Consider the following 20,394-nt stretch of genomic DNA (forward strand, 5'->3'; position numbering starts at 1 on the left):
CAAATACCAATGCTGTTTATGTCCCCTCAAAATTCCTATGTTGAAATCCTCCCCTCAAGGGGATGGTATTAGGAGGTGGGGCCTTTGGGAGCCGCTTAGGCCACCTTAGAAAAGAGGCCCAGGACACGGTGGCTCACACCTGTAAGCCCAGTGCTTTGGGAGGCCGAGGCGGGTGGATCACGAGGTCGGGAGTTCAGGACCATCCTGGCCAACACGGTGAACCCTGTCTCTACTAAAAAAAAATACAAAAATTAGCTGGGCATGGCGGCGCGTGCCTGTAATCCCAGCTACTCGGGAGACTGAGGCAGGAGAATTGCTTGAGCAGGGACCCAGCAGGCAGAGGTTGCAGTGAGCCGAGATCATGCCACTGCACTCCAGCCTGGGCTACAGAGCAAGACTCCATCTCAAAAAAAAAAAAAAAAGAAAAGAAAAGAGACCCTCACCCCTCCTGCTAGAGTGAGAAGATGTCTATGCATGACAGCAGGCAAACTGCAGGTGCCTTGGACTTGGACTTCTCAGCCTCCAGAATGGTGAGAAATAAATTTCTGTAGTTATAAACCACCCAGAGTGTGCTGTCTTGTTATAGCAGCATGAAGGGACTAAGACAACCAATCACAACAATGGAGAGCAAAGCAACACCCTTCCTGGGAACATGACGGAGTGTTTCCAATTGTGATGACTAGATTGCAGTTTAAAAGTATATGAATTGAGCCCTCATTTGTGCTTCTATAGTTCTTTATATAGATTTTGACCATTAAACTTATAATCACTTCGTTTGTTTACTTTAAATAGTTTTGGGTTGCCCTTTCTTTATAGCCACCGTGAGCTCTTGGGGTGAAGGATAAGGCCCGAGAGCCACAGTGCTGAAAAGCATGACAAGTACAGGCTCTGGGAGATCCAAGGGCAACTCCAGCTGGTCTGCAGAGTGGCTGTGTGACTTTGGGCAAATTATAGGCCTCTCTGAGCCTCTGTCTTTTTCTGTGCAAAATCAGGCCAGTGCCTACTGCATTTGTCTGTGGTAAAGATTCAGTAATAGATTTAAACTGCCTACCTCAGAACCCGAAACCAAGTAGGTGCTCAAGAATGGTTAGCTGCGTTAAATTGAATTAAATGCATAATTTGCTTTATTTGGACACAGGCCATTACCAGTTAAATGATTCTAACAACACCAACATAAGATATCAAAACTAAAAATCTTTTCCCTAGAAATAATGTTTCACTTCATCCTGCATTTGAAAATCCTTTATTTTATCCTGTAAGAAATTCTCTCAGAAACCTAATTTATCTAGAATTTCAAGGGCCAAGCTTAATTTCTGTAACCATATAGTTTCGTTCTGCCATAATTATATGTCTTTTAAGAAACATTCCATGAGTTGTCCTTGTAGCCCAAATGTATCCGTTTTTGTTAACTCTGGAAAGTGCAAGTCGAGGGTATTTCACTTTTGGAAACAGGACTTGATACAATGAGCCATGAAGATTTGACATGCTGGGGTTGTGTCTCCTAAGAGAAAATCAACTCTGTAATGTGGTTCCAGACCGAGACGGGAATCACAGCATGTCCCCTTGAGCTGACAGCATTGTGAGGGGGAGTGTGGGGAGTCATGAAGAGTTCACCATTAGGCTAGGAGGGGTGGGTTGTTCTCCTGAGAATGGGGCTGCAATGTTTTTGGAAATAAGTGGGCCCTTTGGGCTTGTCTCCTTGGTTTTGTCCAGGCTCAGTGGAGCACTGTTGGCTGGGAGGAAACATGGCCTTCGATGTTGCCCACTTGGCAGTTTCCACCATTGTTGACTCACTTAGGCTGATGGCAGCTGCCTCTGCTGGGAAGGAAGCGTTTTTCCCACAACATATTAAATGCGGCACTGGAGGATGGCTGGCTGGTCCAGGGGCCGGATCTGGCTCTGTTGCTCACAATGATTCTATTTGGCAAGCGTTTTTAAAAAGCCTTGGTAAGTTCCAGATGGTGACCACTTGCCTCATTTATCCTCCATTTGAAAAAATTCAAAAACTATTCATTTGTTTGCATACCAAGGCAGTACAGAATCTTCTACAGTGGCACTTCGATGGTAAGAATTGGGTTTTTTTTTCCTGTGATTCTTTCCTCCGTGTTGTGGTTTATTTAGCAGTGATTGGCTTCTTTGTCTGCTTTTAGAATTGGGTATATGTTTGGATCAGCTGTATGCATTAGGACCCACTGTATGCATTATTATCAGCTGAATACATTAGGGTCAGTCATATGTATTAGGACCAGCTATATGCATTATGGTCAGCTATATGCCTCAAGGTCTGCTATATGCATCAGGGTCAGCTATATGCACCAGTTATGTGCATTAAAAACAGTTATATGCGTTACAGTCTGCTCTATGCATCAAAGTCAGCTGTATGCATCAGGGTCAGGTATATGCATCAGGATCAGCTCCATGCATCAGGGTCAGCTCCATGCATCAAGGTCAGATATATGCATCAGGGTTGGCTGTGTGCGTCAAAGTCAGCTATATGCATCAGGTTCAGGTATATGCATCAGGGTTAGTATATGCATTAAGGTCAGCTATATGCATCAGGTCAGCTATATGCATTGGGATCAGATATATGTATCAGGTCGGCTAAATGCATCAGGATGAGCTATATGCATCAGGATCAGTTATATGTACCAGGGTCAGCTATATATGCATCAGGTCAGCTATACGTGTCAGGGTCAACTATATGCATTGGGTCAGCTATATGCATCAGCGTCAGCTATATGCATCAGGGTCGGCTATATGCATCAGGTCAGCTATATGCATCAGGGTCAGCTATATGCATCAGGGTCAGCTATATGCATCAGGTCATCTATATGCATCAGGTCATCTATATGCATCAGGATCAGCTATATGCATCAGGGTCAGCTATATGCATCGGGTCAACTATATGCATGGGGTCAGCTATATGCATCAGGTCAGCTGTACACCTTAGGGCCATTTATGCACATGAAGGCCAGTGATCTGCATGTCCCTGCTCTTTCATCTGGCAGCTCTTCCCCAGCCAATGATCTATCAATGCCTACCTGAAAAGTGACACCTTCTGTGGGGCAATTTATAATCCCTGCTGCTTTGCTTGATAGTTTGAAACAAAGCTACATATAGGACTTATTTGCATGAAACACATAATGTGGGTGGCCCAACTTTGGGTATTCCTCCCCACCACCTCCACTGAAAGGCCCTAAATCCACATTTGTCACACGCCCACCTGCTATGAGAATACAATTAAATACCAAATTCTATTCAAGTTTATTCTTTTAAAAGCCCCAGAAAAGCTTTAAAACCAGACACCAACAAAGCCAATAAAAAGAAAAGAAAGTTTTATAGTAAACCAGGGAAAAGTATAAAAGAAAAAATATAAAAGAAAAAAATAGGTAAGCAGCATGTTGAAAAGACAGGAAGTCTTTCCAGAAAAGTAAATCAATGTAGAAAAAGGAGTCATTCAGAAAACATTGACGTATCATAAGAGAAAAACAGTAGGTAAAGAATTAAATTGACAAAAAGTCAATAAGAAATGTGAAAAAAAATCGGTATAAAGCAGCTCACACACAATGCAGAATTGGAGGTTTCCATTGCTAAAGAGGCCTTGCTCGGACTGAACAGCAGCCCAAGATCAAGGCCAGGGGTTCCTATGCTTCCAGGATGCCAAATGCTCCCCTAGGAATGTGATCATTCAGATTGGGTTCTAAAGCTGAAGGGCTTTACAGCTTTTCTAATTTACTAGAAATACACAAATACAACTAAGGAAAGTGAGAGAGAGATCGCTTTTTGAAGGCAAATTCCTTTTCTGTCATCCCTAGCTCTGCTGGCCAGAGCACAGGTTGAATCTCAAGAGGACCCTGAACTCTATCTAGCAAGAGAGCCTAGAGCAGGTCTCTGAGTTTCTTACAGAGCCGTATGGAGCTGCTACTCTTTCCAAAGGGGTTTCAGTTCTCTCCAAGCATCCTAACTATATAACCATGAGCTACTGCTTAACAAACAGCTGCGATGGGCTTGGAAGGCATGGGTTCCTGATGCAGGCCTCTAGAAGGTTCCAGTGAGGTCCTGATGGGCCCCCTACAGCATCCTCATGGTCATGCTGTGTTCTCGTCTCGAGCAAGGAACCACTGCCATTATGGCAGGGGGCACCACTTATGACATTTGCAAACCCATTAGCATTGCTGTAGTTTATAAAAGCCTGATGGCAGTGGGAAAAGAAAAGGTTACAGGGAAGCTATAAAGGAAAGAAGAAAATTAAGGAGAGCTTTCTCCTTTCACTTCTTGCTTTTGTGGCTTTTGCCCTTCCCTGCACTCTGGAATTACCATTGTTGGCAAAAGTGATTGGTTGAGTTCTTGAATATAAACATGGCTGGACTTCTCTTTATATTTGTGGAGGAATTCCCAATGCCTGGAATTTGTAATATGAGTTTTTGATTTATAATCAGAATTTGAGGGATAAGTCTAAGAAATGACTATAGGAATTGATTATGGATGAGTAGTATTTGTCAAGTTTACAGATTTAGTCAGGAAATGCTCATTAAGTTTCTATTCTACTCCAGGTTTAGGTATTGGGAATGGAGCACAGAAAGAGGCAGACAAGTGCCCAGTACTAGTAGAGCTTCTATTCCAGTGGGGAGAAGTCAACAGTCAAGATAGAAGTCAGGGTAATGCAAGTCGTAGGCCATCAGAACTGCAAGAGACACCAGCTGTCTGTAATGCAATAGAGTGCAGCGGTGGCCATGTGAGTCTGACCAAAATAAGGAGAAGGAGTCAACAGTAAGAACGGGGAGAACTGCTGAGAAGGCTTCAGGTGGGAATGGATTTATTCTGCTTGAGCAAAAGAAAGCAGGCCGGGTAGGCTAGAGTGTAGGCTAAGACAGAGGGACATATGACATGAGCTCCAGAGGGACGCGGAAGCCCCGTAGGGCTCTCCTATAAAAATAGATTTGCAGATGATGGATAACTAAAGCTGTCACGAAAACCTTGATGTGGAGCTACCAATACTGGGCAATGACTGCCGAGTACAATACCAGGCTCTTTATGTTCATAATTTCTAATCTTCAGGCCAGCCCTGGTAGGCTTTGTAATCCTCACTGTGCAGATGAAGAAACTGATTCTAAGAGGCTTAGTTGTAGGTCATCCAGCTATTAAGTGGCAGAGCTAGGATTTGAATATGGGCCTGCCTGACGTAACACCTTGGCTCAGAACCTTACCCAGGGGCTCTCCAGTCACCTGTGGAGCTGGCTTGACACGGTGCCTGGCTCCTCCAGGGATTCGGATTCTGTAGGTCTGGGGTAGGGCCCAGAGACACATGTATTTTTCAGAATCTCCTTAGGGCATTCAAAAGGTGGCTGCAATTTATAGCAGGACTATAGTTGACTCTGTTATTTTCCAAAAAACTTTAAATAATCAACAATCAGTTAAGCGAGCAGACAGACAAAAATGAACAAAACCCCTAAGTCTGGTAGGAGCCAGGGGTGTACTCTTTAAATCCAGGGTCAGACACAGCAAGCATAAGCCTATCTTCCCAGGCTAACCCGCCATGGCTCTTAGACACTCAGTAATAAAGTGGTCATTATCCTTTGTTTAAAACTCTCTTTCTCTTTACTGAGGATATCAGGCAATACCACAGACTCGCAGGAGCTGATAAAGGAATGTCAGATTTTTTTTTAATTGGTTCTTTTTATTATTATTATACTTTAAGTTCTAGGGTGCATGTGCACAATGTGCTGGTTTGATACATAGGTGTACATGTGCCTTGTTGGTTTGCTGCACCCATCAACTCATTTACATTAGGTATTTCTCCTAATGCTATCCCTCCCCCCTACCCCCACCCCACGACAGGCCCCGGGGTGTGATGTTCCCCACCCTGTGTCCATGTGTTCTCATTGTTCAATTCCCATCTATGAGTGAGAACATGCGGTGTTTGATTTTCTGTCCTTGTGATAGTTTGCTTAGAATGATGGTTTCCAGCTTCATCCATGTCCCTGCAAAGGACATGAACTCATCCTTTTTTATGGCTGCATAGTATTCCATGGTGTATATGTGCCACATTTTCTTAATCCAGTCTATCACTGATGGACATTTGGGTTGGTTCCAAGTCTTTGCTATTGTGAATAGTGCTGCAATAAACATACGTGTACATGTGTCTTTATAGTAGCATGGTTTACAATCCTTTGGGTATATACCCAGTAATGGAATGGCTGGGTCAAATGGTAATTCTAGTTCTAGATCCTTGAGGAATCACCACACTGTATTCCAGAATGGTTGAACTAATTTACACTCCCACCGACAGTATAAAAGCATTCCTATTTCTCCACAAGGAATGCCAGATTTTGTACTAATAATAAATTTTTGTGCAGAAATATATATGTGGTACAGTAATAGTGAAATGACAGACAGAAGGGTTTCGGCATGGGCTGCCCATTTTCCCCTGGACCCCATCACATATGCTGCAAATCTTAGATATCTGCAGATATGTGTATGTGAAGCTTGAGCTGCAACCTGTCCATATTGTATTTTATTTTTGTTTTTGCAATTCACTCTCATTTTTATTTGCTCGGCAAACATGTTGTCTCTATTACATAATTGAAGAGCAACCAGAGCTTCCTATTAGTGAATATTTAGCACTAAGGATCTGTAATCACAGATTCTTACAGGAGATGATGGAAAATGCCAAGCAACTTTAGAAGAGTTTCCTTCAGAAGAGCTGTTTCGGAGCCTGCTGTGTAAGGAGGCTGTGTCTGTTGTTCAGATTCAAGTTTGTGAGAATGAATTTTCTCACTGGTTTGAAGTACTTAATGATATTCATGATATGAAGTAAAATATATACATGTTCACTTTCCTTCAAAAATATTTTTGATCTTTTACTGTGTGTAAAATCGTCTCTTAAATGTTGGGGAGGGGAAGAGAGATGAATCAGACCTGAAACCTCTTACAAGCAAGATTGTTGTCCGGGAGGAGAATAGAGACAGATAAACCAACTCTACTGTGAGGAAGAAGGTAGTGGCTGGAGGAAAGCAGAGATTGCACTATCGTAAAAAGCCGAATGAAGGACAGTTACCCAGAGGAGACCATGTTCAAGCTGGGTCTTGAAAGATATGTGCCAACAGATGTCCCCACTTCCCATGTTCAAAACTGAACTCCTAATCTTGCCTCCTCTTCCCAGCCCTCCACAGCCCTCAGTGCTGACTGCGTCCTTCCTGTAGCTCAGGCTATACACCTGGAGTCCTCTTTCTCAATCCTTCAGCAAATTATATCTGCTACATCTTGAAAATACGTCCTAATGAGGCTCAGATGGAATCATTGTCTTGTCCAAATCGTGTGTCAGTGATGAAGCCAGCATTTGAGCCCAAACTGCCTTACTCCAGGACTCATTCTCTGTATTGCTCCCCAAGCGTAACATGGAGGGAGAACATTTATTTTGTGTGTAGAGGCTGCTCCCATATGGAGAGGAGCATTAGCTTCAGACGGTAGATTGGGATCAGATCATGGTGGGATTTAAGCTCTAGGTAGAAGAGCTGGAATTCTATTTCACAAACCACAGAGACGTTTGATAATTTGGGGAGGCAAAGGGTGGAATCCAAATGCTACTTCTGGATGACTCATGTGGCCAGAGTGAGAGGTTGCTTGAAGAGAAGCATCTGGAAGTGGAGGCTCTTCCAAGGGTTGGGATGAGAAGCACTGAGACTCAATGAGCAACGGAACTGGAAAGGAAGCAGTGGAACTGGACATTTCAGAGGTTAGTTAAACCTAAGTTTGGAATTTATTGGCTTTGGAGGCAAGGAAGGGATGCTCAATGATCTTTTCCCACTTTCTTTGACACATAATTTACATACCATAAATGCACTGAGATTGAAGCGAACCTGTATGGTTGGAGATAGTGATGTTATTAACAGAACTTTATTTTGGAAGGAAAATGAGGGAGAAGTTCAACTGATTTTGAGGTGCTTACGGGTCATTCTGCTGAAATTATCAAATCAGGCAGATAGAGACATGAGGATGAAGAGGGGTGCCTCAAGATTAAGCATAAGTCACTTAACTTTTATATCAGCAATATTTCGAATTAAATAATCTGAAATTTCTCCATCAGTAATCCATCACCAGACAATCTGGACAATATGTATTATATAAAAAATATTTTAATTGCAGAATTGAGCTCATCAAGCAGTAAGTTCCAGAAACTATGAATGAAGTAGAAGTCAGATCTAAGACCATGAGCTTAAAGCTGGTATCCTCAAGTGGCTATAGCAAGAGTAGAAAGTTTCAATTAAAAATGTACCCACAAGGGAGGGAGGCCACTACAGAACTTATGTGTCTTAAGTTCTGCACATAAAATAATCTCCTCTAAGGTTTTGTAAGCATAACAGTGCCCTCAAACTACTTATAGGGTTGAAATATATATTACCTATGTGGTCCAGGAGCCCATAAGGCAAAATAATTATTTAAAAAGTGATCCTAGGCTGGTAATACTCCTGGAGCACCTGATAAAATTCAACACAAAAGAGCTATAGTTTTATATCTTCATCCAAGGTTACAAAAGACTCCCTCCGATAAAGTCCAGATGAAGATGTGTTTCTGCAAGGAACAACTCCAGTATGAACAACAGGCATAGGACAGTGTAATGTTGGTAGAAGGAATAGAAACATAGAAGGATGGAAGAGAATGGACAGCCCAGCATTAGACTGCAAGATTTCAGAAAACAGCACACAAAATTGGTAGAGAAAAGGATATAAATTCACTAACCATCATGGAAATCGGTTACTATATTTTAGAAAGGTAGATTATGTCTGTACCTCCCTCTGTACACCAAAATCAATGAAAACAGTACAACTTTCAGAAGATAATGAGAACATATTTCTGATCTTATAGTAAAAAGTGATCTCTTAAATATGATATACTAAGGACAAACCTTAAAAGATTATGAAAATTAAAACTTCTTTACAATGAGATGACTAAAAGGGCTAAGAACATTGGAAGAAGATATTTGCAAATGCCTAGAATCCACACAGGATTAGCATCCAGAGTTTATGATGAAATCCAACAATTCCACAAAACAAATCAATTAAAAATTAAACTATATAAACACAATTTTAAAAAAAGATAACCTAAATGGCCAATAATATATGAAAGGATGTTCAACCTTTTGATTTAATGCAGATTAAGGTAATAGTGTGATGTAATTTGAAACCTGGAACTCTGACATGACAAGCTTAGGTATAGGCAGAGCCGTAGGGCACCTCAAACACTGCTGCTGAGAACATTAATTGTTGCATCTTTTGGGGAGCAATTCAGCAAAAGTAGTAATACTGAATATGGTCCTATCTGTGATACCACAATGTCCCTCCTGGGGACATACCCTGGACTTCAGGACTTGGAAAGACTCTTCTACACACAGCAGATAAATCATGGAAGCCACAGGGTATACAGAGATACAAGAAGGCATCAAAGATGGATCTTTGCAGAACCTCTGCCTGAAGGAGACAGAAGGGGCATCTGGAAAGAAAGGAGGAGACCTCAGAACACAGGTCAGGGCTGCCAAAGACAGAGAATGCCAGGAAAGAGGATTGGCCTGTTGTATCCAATACCACTGAGTTTAGGGAGGAGGGTGTCTTCAAAGGGTCTGTTGAATTTGTTTGTTGAAAACCATTGAGGAAAATCTTGAAAGAACTCTACACAGAATGATGAGGACGATATGACAGGGATTAGCCTATGTGTATTGAGAGGGCGTGAGAGCCTGAGCGGTCGTTGGAATTAAATGCTGCGCTTAAGAAAAGTAGATGAGTTATTCAGTAAGTCTGGTTGTGAGAAGAAGGAGGAAAATCAACTTATTCACTTGTGGATATGTCAGGATCAAAGGAAAGATGGTTTTGTTTTCTGGAGACCTGAGACAAGCTGTTTACAGAAAAGTCGAGAGAATAAAGTTACAAGAGGAACACTGGCGAGTGACAGAGTGGGACCCGTATCTGTAAGATTTGATTTCTGCTGAGAAAAAAATAAAAAGAGGTGTTTTTATATACTTTCAATTGGAATTTGCATACATTGGAAAGTAAGGAAATTTTACAGAATGAAACCCTAAAGGGTGTTCAAGTGCTTAGTAACTGTGATTCCAGGACCAGATGACATGTGAAAATTACGTTGTTTTTAATTGCACTCATCTCAAGATTTTTTTCTTTTGTCTTCTTCTGGATTTTTGTTTGTTTGTTCTTAGTCAGGCAAGGAAATAGTTTCATTATAAGATCTTGGGAACTGAGGGGTGGAATGCTTTCTGTCTTTTCTTCACAAACTTTTGGCAAGAGTTCAGATTTACCTTGTGGAATGTATTATATGAAACTATGGTATTCAGAACAGGACTTTGTTTGTCTTCACAATCCTTTTTTTTTTCTTTTACTAGTGGGAGAAAGTCAGGGACAAAATTCAAATTGCATTTCTTTCCATGACATTTTTAAAAAATATAAATGCACCCTGGTGGTCTCTCTCCTGGGTTGGACAGAGCTGGTTTCCTCAGCCCCGGCCTGGCTTCCTGTGTCCCAGCTGCTTCCTGCCCCTGCGTGGCCTATGCATCCCGGATGCTGCTGTGGGTCCTTCTGCCCAGCCTTGGCTGCCCACATAGCAGAGCCTCTGACTCTCAGCTTAGTGCTCATAACATAAAGGCACTAATAGCCCCAGAGAACTTGACTTCAAGACCTCTCTCTGAAATCATATTGCAATAGCAGGTCTTCTGGTCCACAAAAGCCTCAAAGAAAACCTCTTCCCGGGGAATATCACACTCTGGGGACTGTTGTGGGGTGGGGGGATGGGGGAGGGATAGCATTAGGAGATATACCTAATGCTAAATGACGAGTTAATGGGTGCAGCACACCAGCATGGCGCATGTATACATATGTGACCTGCACATTGTGCACATGTGCCCTAAAACTTAAAGTATAATAATAATAAAATAAAATAAAAAGAAAACCTCTTCCCAGAGCCCCAAGGGGGACATCAGGGTACATGGGGGTGTTGGCAAGAGAGGCCCTGGTTTCTGTGTTATCCTCACCCATCTGAAGTTCTCCGCTCTCTCAGGGTATAGCCTAGAGATTTCTACCTTTGACTCTCTACTCTTCTATTTTCTTCTTGATGTTCTCAGTATATCCTAGACCATAACTAAGTAGCAGACTTCTTTTCCTTGTCTCATGTCATTTTTTACAAGTCGTAGAAGCACAGATCTCATCCTAAGTGAAAGGGGGACCATGTCCGAACTCTAGGAGAGAGGGGCATGGATGCGGGTCTTCTGGTCCTGGTTTTTGATGCGCTAAAGGAGGAGATAAAATAGTAGTGCTTCCTCTCCAAACAGTATTTGGTTCATGAGCTCAATATTCAAAATATTGAACAATTCAACAATATTTAGTTATTGTGCTACAAAAGCTTATTTTACTATAAAAAGCTGTAAAGCTACAAAGAAAAAAATATTATACAGATTGTTGGTTCTACCCCCTAACTCCATTCTTCTACAAGCCAAAAATAAAAGTCAAAGCACGTCAGCCAACTGATGGGCCCTCCCCTTGGCCAAGGGCATTCCAAAGTTAATCTGAAAAATGAATTCAGGCCACAGTGGGAAGTGGGGGTAAGATATGCCTCATTATCCCTTCCTTTCTTTGGAATTCAGGCATAGCTGACCAGCATTAACATTAAAACAGAAACCTTAAGACTGACAGAACAGACTCTTTAAGTCTGATAAGAGACATTTAAAATCTATTTTCTCTGAAGCCTGCTGCAGGGAGGCTTCATTTGTGTGATAAAACCTAGATCTCCTGGACCCCTTATCTTAACTCAGATACTCCCTTCTATTGATTCCAGGTCTTTAGATGAACTCTTTCAACCAATTGCCAATCAGAAAATTGCCACCTATGACCTGGATGCTCCCTGCTTTCAGTTTTCCCATCTTTTCTGACAAAACAAATAGAAATTTTACATATATTGATTGATATCTTATGTATTTATTGAGGTCTTATGTGTCTCTGAAATGTACAAAACCAAGTTATAGCCTGACCACCTTGGGCACATGTTCTCAGGATCTCCTGAGAGCTGTTTCACGGGCCATTGGTCACTCATATTTGACTCAGAGTACATCTCTTCAAATATTTTATGGAGTCTAACTCTTTTTGTTGACACTTCTTATCTTGCATTCGTGTTAGAATTTCTACATAGGCATGCTGCTGCCTAGCCAGCCCATGCTTCCAAGATTCCCTTGCGGCTCATTTTGGCCATAAGGCTATGTCCTGGCCAGTGGTGTGTACAGAGAGGGATATGTGGAGCTTCCAGGTGGTGCCTCCTCTTCCCTTCTGCTGTCCAGGATACCAATGTGGGATGAGCCAACATTGGTGCAGAGCATGGTACCTCGTGAACCCCACATATCTGAGAGAGGTCTCAGTCAATTTAGTAAGTTTATTTCACCAAAGTTAAGGATGTGTGCCTGTGACAGCCTCAGGAGGTCCTGGTGACATGTGCCCAAGGTGGTCAGGGCACAGTTTGGTTTTATACATTTTAGGGAGACCTGAGACATCAATATGTTAAGATGTATGGTGGTTGGGCTGGAAAGGCAGGACAACTAGAAGTAGGGAGGGGGCTTCCAGGTCGTAGGTAGATAAGAGACAAATGGATGCATTGTTTTGAGTGTCTGATGAGCCTCTCCAAAGGAAGCAATCAGATATGCATTTATCTCAGTGAGCAGAGGGATGACTTTGAATGGAATGGGAGGCAGGTTTGCCCTAAGCAGTTCCCAGGTTGACTTTTCTCCTTAGCTTAGTGATTTTGGGGTCCCAAGATTTGTTTTCCTTTCACAACCTTACGGAAGACAGAGCAACAAGGCAGGAGGAGGGAGCTGCCCTTCCAGCTGGATGTTCCTCTCGTCTCAGTATTTTATGAGAGAGAAATAAACTTCCAACTTATTTAAGCTACTGTCATTTGTGGTTTCTGTGATAGTGGCCAAACCTATATTCTAACAAATGTGCATGTTGATAACTTTGAAAACATCACCCTGATTAAATTAAGATGGCGTAGTAACACTGAGCTTCACAAAACTTCTCAGGATACAGGCCATGCAAACAAGCTGAATAAATGATTAGTGAACCAGATAAATACATAGGAAACATTCTTAAAACATTAAAGTACTTGCAAATTTAAGGTAATGGTACACGCTTATTTAACTTGGTAATCTGGAAGCCAGCCTTATCCCAAAGCCTTTTTTGTCACATTATTTTTAGTAAGCATGAATGTGAATGCCTACCCTTATGCTAATCCTGGTTGATTAAATCATGAAGAACCTATCTGTGGGACAATCAACCCAATCAACCCACAGAGGGACATTAGAAGTAGAGGAAGCTTTTGCTGGTGTGACCATTTGGTGAAAGTTGCCTTTGATATTTGAGTGATACATGATTGCAGCAGCTGTGCATTTGATGTTGATAAAAACAAAATAATCTCAGATTGTTTCAGTGAGGGGTCAAAGTAAAATATTGCCATCCTCTGTTTATTAACTTATGGGTGGTAGGTGCAGGAGTTAGATGTAAAGCAGGGCTTTTTTTTTTTTTTTAATTGTAAGAGTGAACCTGTTTTTGAGGTCATGGTCACAAAATGTGGATGTCAAATTGTGCTGTCTTCCAAAGGGGTTCTCAGGTGCATCTCCGGAATGTATTGTCAGAAAGCTCTGGGGGCCACCTGTTCAAGAAGTCTTGCTGCCATACTGCCGTACTGATTAGATGTTTTCCAAGCTTCAAGAAGCTGCTTCTTGAAAGGATTGTTTCCCCAAGGCCCAAGAGGATATGATTCTCACAGGGTTGGGGCTGTCCTGTCCACGACACGCCTGACGCTGTCAGATTTGAACGAGTTCACAGACAGACGGACTTGTCACCATGAACTTTGTGTGCGTCATCACCCAGGGCTCAGGTGCAAGGCTGTCCCCTTCTCGCCTGGCCTCTGTGATCGTCTTAGATAGCAATGTTAACTTGCCCTGTTACTGGTACGGGAAAGTAAAATATTTTCTTATTTCAAGCCTGTGTCAGTCTATTCTTATACTGCCATAAAGAACTACCTGAGACTGGGTAATTTATGAAGAAAAGAGGTTGGATTGACTCACAGTTCCACAGGCTGCACAGAAGCATGGCTAGGGAGGCCTCAGGAAACTTGACAATCATGGTGGGAGGCAAAGGGGAAGCAGGCACCTTCTTTCCATGGTGACAGGAGAGAGGAAGAGTGTGAGGGGGAAAGTGCCACACACTTTTAAACCATCGGGTCTCGTGAGAACTTACTACCATGAGAACAGCAAGGAGGAAGTCCACCTCCATGACCCAGTCATCTCCCACCAGACCCCTCCCCTGATTACAGTTCGAGATGAGATTTGGGTGGGGACACAGAGCCAAACAAAGTCAAACCCTTTGCATTCCAACCAGTCATCCTTAAGTTTCGCTATGTTTATTGTGAAGATTTTAAGGTTGTGGCAACAAATATAGAGAAGTGGTGTGGCCCACCCCAAATCCACAGGAACGAGCTTGGAAGGTACCATCATGCACTGTGTCTCATGGAGTCCCTCTGTTCTAGGTGAAGTCCGACTTTCCCTGAAAGACCGAGGCCTCTCCCCTTGCACCACAGCCTCACTTTATCATCATCCCTCAGCCTCACAGCGGGTTTTCCAAACCTCAGTCCACCAGGTGCTTTCCAGCCCCCGTCCAAAAGGCTGCTCCCATAGCCCACCCAGCCCACTCACCCCCGGAACTCTTCAGGTCCCACCCAGGCTCCTCAAGGGTGGCTTTTGTGCTCCCCACAGCTGTTACTGATTTCCACTGCACCTTGTGCATTTACCTTGTATTTTATTATAATTAATTAATGATTATTGGTTTAATATCTTTGCCTCCATTTGACTGGGAGTTTCAAAAAATGTAGAAACTCCATTTGATGTATTTTGCTACTGTGTCTCTATTGGTCAGTAGTGACATGGCGAGTATTTTTGAATGAATGCGTGTATGCCTTTTAGAGTCCACTAAACCTAGGATTTCCCTGGGTTTCTTGTGGCTCTATGATGGGCTGGGCATGACTAAAAATTCAAGTTGAGTAAGATAGTCCCTATTCTTAAAGACCATATATTCTTGCATTCTCTAGGTCAGCCTCCTGTTTAGAACCCATTGAACTTTTGAATTTAGAATTCACCTGTTGGGAGGCCTTTTTAATAATGCAGGTGTGGGTGAGGAATGTCTCACCTGGAGAAGCTGCAATTGGCATGTATGGAAGGGAAGCTGAGGAGGTTTAAGGAAAGATGAGGTTTGTTAACTGATGCGGACTTGGAGTTGAAATTAAATGAGCAGAGGTGAGGCCAGAGGGCAAAAACAGAAGAAAGAAGGAAGGAAATGAGGACTTAGGAAAGGAAACAGGATCAGGGAAAGAGGTAGGGGAAGCAACAGAAAATGTCAGCATCATGGAAACACAAAAGCAAAGTGCTTCTGATGGGTAATGGGGGCAACAGAATGAAGACCTTCAGGAACATGGTTTTGTGCACTGGTAGGAGTGGGAGTGAGGCCACAGAGGCTGAGGGAAAAAGAGAGGGAGCAGGCAATGTGACTTCAGGCCACCCACTCAAGATTTTATCCTGAGGGGAAGGAAAGAAGGATGGCTCTGCTAACCTGCAGCTGCCTTCCAATGCCAGGACCTGAGAGTGTGACTGAGACTCCCTGGTGGCAACGATGTTTCTCTGGGATGATTTTTATGATGTGTGACTAGAGAAGGTAAATAGAAGATGCAGTGGAGCCCAGTGAAAACCTTTTTGGGACTTCAAGAGACCTACCCATGTTTCAAGGCAGGGGTGTCAAAGGTGATTGAACCAGAGCGACTCCATCTTGAACGGGGGCTGGGTAAAATCAGGCTGACACCTACTGGGCTGCATTCCCAAGAGATTAAGGCATTCTTAGTCACAGGATGAGATAGGAGGTCAGCACAGGGTACAGGTCACAAAGACCCTGCTGATAAAACAGCATGTGGTAAAGAAGCCGGCTAAAACCCACCAAACCCAAAATGGTGACAAAAGTGACAGCTGGTCGTCCTCACTGCTCATTATACACTAATTATAATGCATTAGCATGCTAAAAGACACTCCCTGCAGCGCCATGACAGTTTACAAATGCCATAGCGATGTCGGGAATTTACCCTATATGGCCTAAAAAGGGGAGGAACCCTCAGTTCTGGGAATTGCCCAGCCATTTCCTGGAAAACTCATGAATAATCCACCCCTTGTTTAGCATATAATCAAGAAGGCTATAGTCAAGAAGTATAATCAGTTGAGCAGCCTATGCTCCTGCTCTGCTTATGGAGTAGCCAGTCTTTAGTTCTTTTACTTTCTTAATAAACTTGCTTTCACTTTCCTGTATGGACTCATCCCAAATTCTTTCTTGTGGGAGGTCCAAGAACCCTCTCTTGGGGACTGGATTGGGACCCCTTTCCTGTAACCGGGAGAACAGGGCCAGTGCTGGGAACTGGCAGGGCCTGGGGTGTGGGGATGGAAGGTTGAACATAAAACACAGAAGGAAGACCCTGAGGGGACCCAGCGCCCTAGAGCACTCTAAGCCAGGGGAAGCCTTTCTTCCTGGAGACGGAAGGAGGAGGGGCACGCTTGCATCGCTCCCCCTTCAAATCCTCTAGGGAACACACTGGTGCTTTTAACAACAATCAACGTGTGTGCAGCCCTCCCTTAACCTGCCTTCCCACACTAGCATGGAATCCCCACGGAGGTGCGGCTCTCGCTGGACAAGCACAGACCAAGGTCTGCAGGAGCAGGGTCAAGGGAGGTGCTCTACAGGGAAAAACGCACCGTCTGTGTGTTTGACAGGGCAGTGGGAAACATTTGGAACTGAAGAATAGCGAAAATGAAGGTTCATTTCCAGTGGGTGTGGGAGAAGCCCTTTATTAGTTACTATCAATTATTGCTAGTTACTGATCTGCTCTGGTCTTCAGAGCATCCTGACTCAATGCCTCTTTCTGGGAAGGACGGGAAGGGAGGGGAGTTGGGGGAGAGGAGGAAAGGGAGGAGAGTATGTAATAGTGACCCAGGAAGTAAAGCAACAAGCCCAGGGTTTGCATCTGCTTCACATTTTGAGAAATAATGTTTTAAGTGGATCTTGAACAATTCTATGGGGGAGGACAGAACAGGTGAGTTGGGAGGATGTCAAAGAATCAACACCGATGCCAATGTCCTAACATCTTTGTGATAAAGAGGCATTATATTCATGAGGGAGGTGAATGAGGGAAGAGATGGATTTAAAAATGATTTCTAGCTTTGACGGACAAATCATACTTCTTATTCACCAAAGCTCTAAATGGCTCTCAATCTTTAATAACTCCTTTCATGCCGTATATTCCAAGAAACCTTTCAAAATGGTAAGATTGCAGCTCAGTTACACATAAATAGGCTGAACTTTTTTTTACAAGTTTGAATTTAAATGATGAAAATTGACATTTTCATCTTGCAAAAGAAAATGAATTGCAGATCTCCTAAATACTTACAAACAAAATGCAAACGTCTTTGAATCTGAAAGCTTGCCTGTGAATGACAAGGGGGTTTTTGCCTGGGTAGACTTTGAAGCATTCTGTAAACCTTTTAAAGAAAGGAGTGCCTTTGAAACCTCAAAAACTTGTAGTACTAAATATTTTAGTGGTGATTTATGAACAGTGTTAAAAAATATGCCTTTTCTTTCATTAAAAAAAAAAGTTCTGACACTTAGCAAAATGGTGAGGATTTATGTGTTAAAATGTTTTGCATGGCAGCTTCTGAGTAATAGATTCATAAATATTTCCCTTTTTAAATTTAAAAGTAAAAGTAAATTAGAAAAAAACCCCACCAAATTAAAGGTATTCAGTTAAATAGAGAAGATGAACTTCGGATTTTCACCTGACCTCACAGTGTTTGAACACTGAACTACACCCGCTCATCAAAGGTAGGCAGGAATGACCCTCTAAAAGTTCCTCTCTGTCACCCTCCCTGTAGCGTATATACACGTGCACATGCACCCCAACAGAATACATCAACATTTTGACGATTTACTAAGTTTGCTTTAAAATCATGCTTTTCTCAACACTGACTATTTTCTATTTAGGTTATTACTATTAAAAAAAATATCTGGCCAGGTGCGGTGGCTCACACCTGTTGATCCCAGCACTTTGGGAGTCTGAGGTGGGTGGCTCACCTGAGGTCAGGAGTTCAAGACCAGCCTGACCAATATGGTGAAACCCCATCTCTACTTAAAAAAAAAAAAAAAATAGCCAGGTGTCGTCGCATGCGCCTGTAGTTCTAGCTACTCCAGAGGCTGAGACAGGAGAATGGCTTGAACCCAGAAAGCGGAGGTTGCAGTGAGCCGAGATCGGGCCACTGCACTCCAGCCTGGGCGACAGAGGGAGAGTGTGTCAAAAAAAAAAAAAAAATTCCCATGTGCCCAGAGCATTTTAGGCATATGAAAATGTAATTTAAAACTGATACACAATGATTGTGTGTTATGCAGGAAAAGAGTTAAGAAATAGTCCTCATGAGCTGCTTGAAGAGGGGATGAAAAATGAGACAAGAGACGAAAGGATGGCAGGGTCTTTCGGGCAGCGTGGGGGCTCCCCGTTGCCGGGTCCTTTTATGCTTTGTGATTGAATCCAGCCAGACCTCTGAGCACTCCTCTCCTTTTTGCTTGTGTGGCGATGGGGGTTGTCGCTGGGGAGAGGCAGAGGCAGGGGGAGTGAATGAGAAAAAAGAAAAGTTGGCCACACGAATACAATGCCAGAGACTGTGGTCCCAGTTCTATGGGGGAGAGCGAGGGGGAAGTTGCCGGAGCTCCACAACGCAGCTCTCGTTCCCATGGAAACCGATGTTTAGTGCTGAATGCCTCGCTTGACTCTGCATAGCCCCCTTCCTCTGTCTTTTTAAATCTCTGTTGGAGATGCGTTGTCTTCCTGGGTTTTTTTGTTTGTTTGTTTTGTTTTAATAAAAATAAAGACGATAGAGAAGAAAACACTTTCCGCCTCAAGACATCCCGTGGATAGGCTGATGACACATATCCTGGGTGGGTTTGAAATCTGGCTGGATCTCCCCAGATCTAAGATCTGGTACCTTGTCTTCCAGCCATGTACTGACAGGCCACCAAGAGCTGTGCCAGGCAGAGATTGGCAGACTAATTTGAATACCAATGCTGCTCTCGGCTGGCTTCCAGTTACAAGGCGGGGAGGCCCAGGAGGGCAGGCAGGGTGGGGACAGGGGTGGATTCAATAGAGGCTTCTGGGGGGAGAGGGGGAGTTCTCCCACCATTATGTGCTTCCTTCCTTCTCTTACTCCCATGCCCCTTCTCTGCTGGGTTATTGGCAAGTCTACTTTCTATTCTTCAAGGATTAATGCCTCAGTGCAAGAGGAAAATTGGCAATTAAAAATATCTCAAAGCCTGGGATTTCTGTCGCTTTATCGTTTTCCAGTTAGATTTCATCAGGATGCCACTGCACAGAGAAGTTTAGGGCTTTTGTTGTTGTTTGTCAAAGAGTTTAAAACTATGAGCAGGATGTTTTTATCTTTAGAGAAAAAAGACAGGCAACCTTTTGTGCTAATGGAGCTTAGCTAACATCTATAAGCAGGGAGAATTTCTAAGGGGAAAGTGAGTTACTATAATACTCTCTAACAAAAGAATCTGCTTATAAAAAATAAGATACTAGGTTCTTATCAGAACTGCTGAATATAAGTTATTTGGTACTTTTCCATATTTGAAATTTTTAAAAATCAGAGATTATATATACGTATGGAAATTCCTCTCACACCCCCCCAATAAAATATTTTAAATGTAAAAGATGATAAATGTGCATCTTTGCATTGTGAACTATCGTGTTGAAATAATTTCTCAGCTTCTGAGATTCTAATGAAATTCTCCAGGCAGGTTGAAGTGCTGAATCCCCTGGTGGAAGCTCTGGAGGAACCTTCCTCCCGTCCCCGTTGGCGGCTGGCAGGCTGTGGTGGTTTCGGGCAGGGAAGGGCCCCGCAGTGTCCCTCCTGTGGCCACACACACTCCTTTATTGCTCCAGCGCCCACCTGCTGCTTGCACTTGCGATTTGGGTGGCGTGATGCCAGTGACATCAGACAGGCCAGGGTATTGTCCCAGTCTCAGGGAAGATATAAGTTGTCACCATCAGTGAATATTTATTAGGTGTTCGTTGGCACAGGACTTCATGCAAGGAGTGATCAGCGGGAGACCAGGAAACACAGAGGAAGCCGGATCATTTTTGGGGTGCGAGGCGCCTTGTGCCGGTGATCACTTGTATGCCAGTTTTATTTCTTTGTAAGTGTGGAAAACGTGGCCCCCAATTTCTGCATCATTATTCTAACGAGGTTGGCAAAAGTCCTAGGCCTTTGTTACAGAG

At 43.1% G+C, this 20,394-nt stretch overlaps 1 long non-coding RNA gene across 2 annotated transcripts in view; it reads left to right on the forward strand.

Annotated features, from left to right (window-relative positions):
* Positions 1 to 20,394, forward strand: part of LOC104007066 (uncharacterized) — a 141,307-nt gene that overhangs the window by 6,376 nt on the left and 114,537 nt on the right. The window contains exon 1 of one of the 2 annotated variants that reach the window (XR_008548724.1): positions 1,865 to 2,064. The exons of the other annotated variant lie outside the window; for it this stretch is intronic. This is a non-coding gene — a long non-coding RNA (uncharacterized LOC104007066). Of the gene's footprint in view, positions 1 to 1,864; positions 2,065 to 20,394 lie in introns of those variants that run through there. 2 annotated transcript variants of the gene reach the window in all.

This window comes from Pan troglodytes, chromosome 5 (genome assembly GCF_028858775.2).
Source record: "Pan troglodytes isolate AG18354 chromosome 5, NHGRI_mPanTro3-v2.0_pri, whole genome shotgun sequence".
Classification (NCBI taxonomy): domain Eukaryota; kingdom Metazoa; phylum Chordata; class Mammalia; order Primates; family Hominidae; genus Pan; species Pan troglodytes.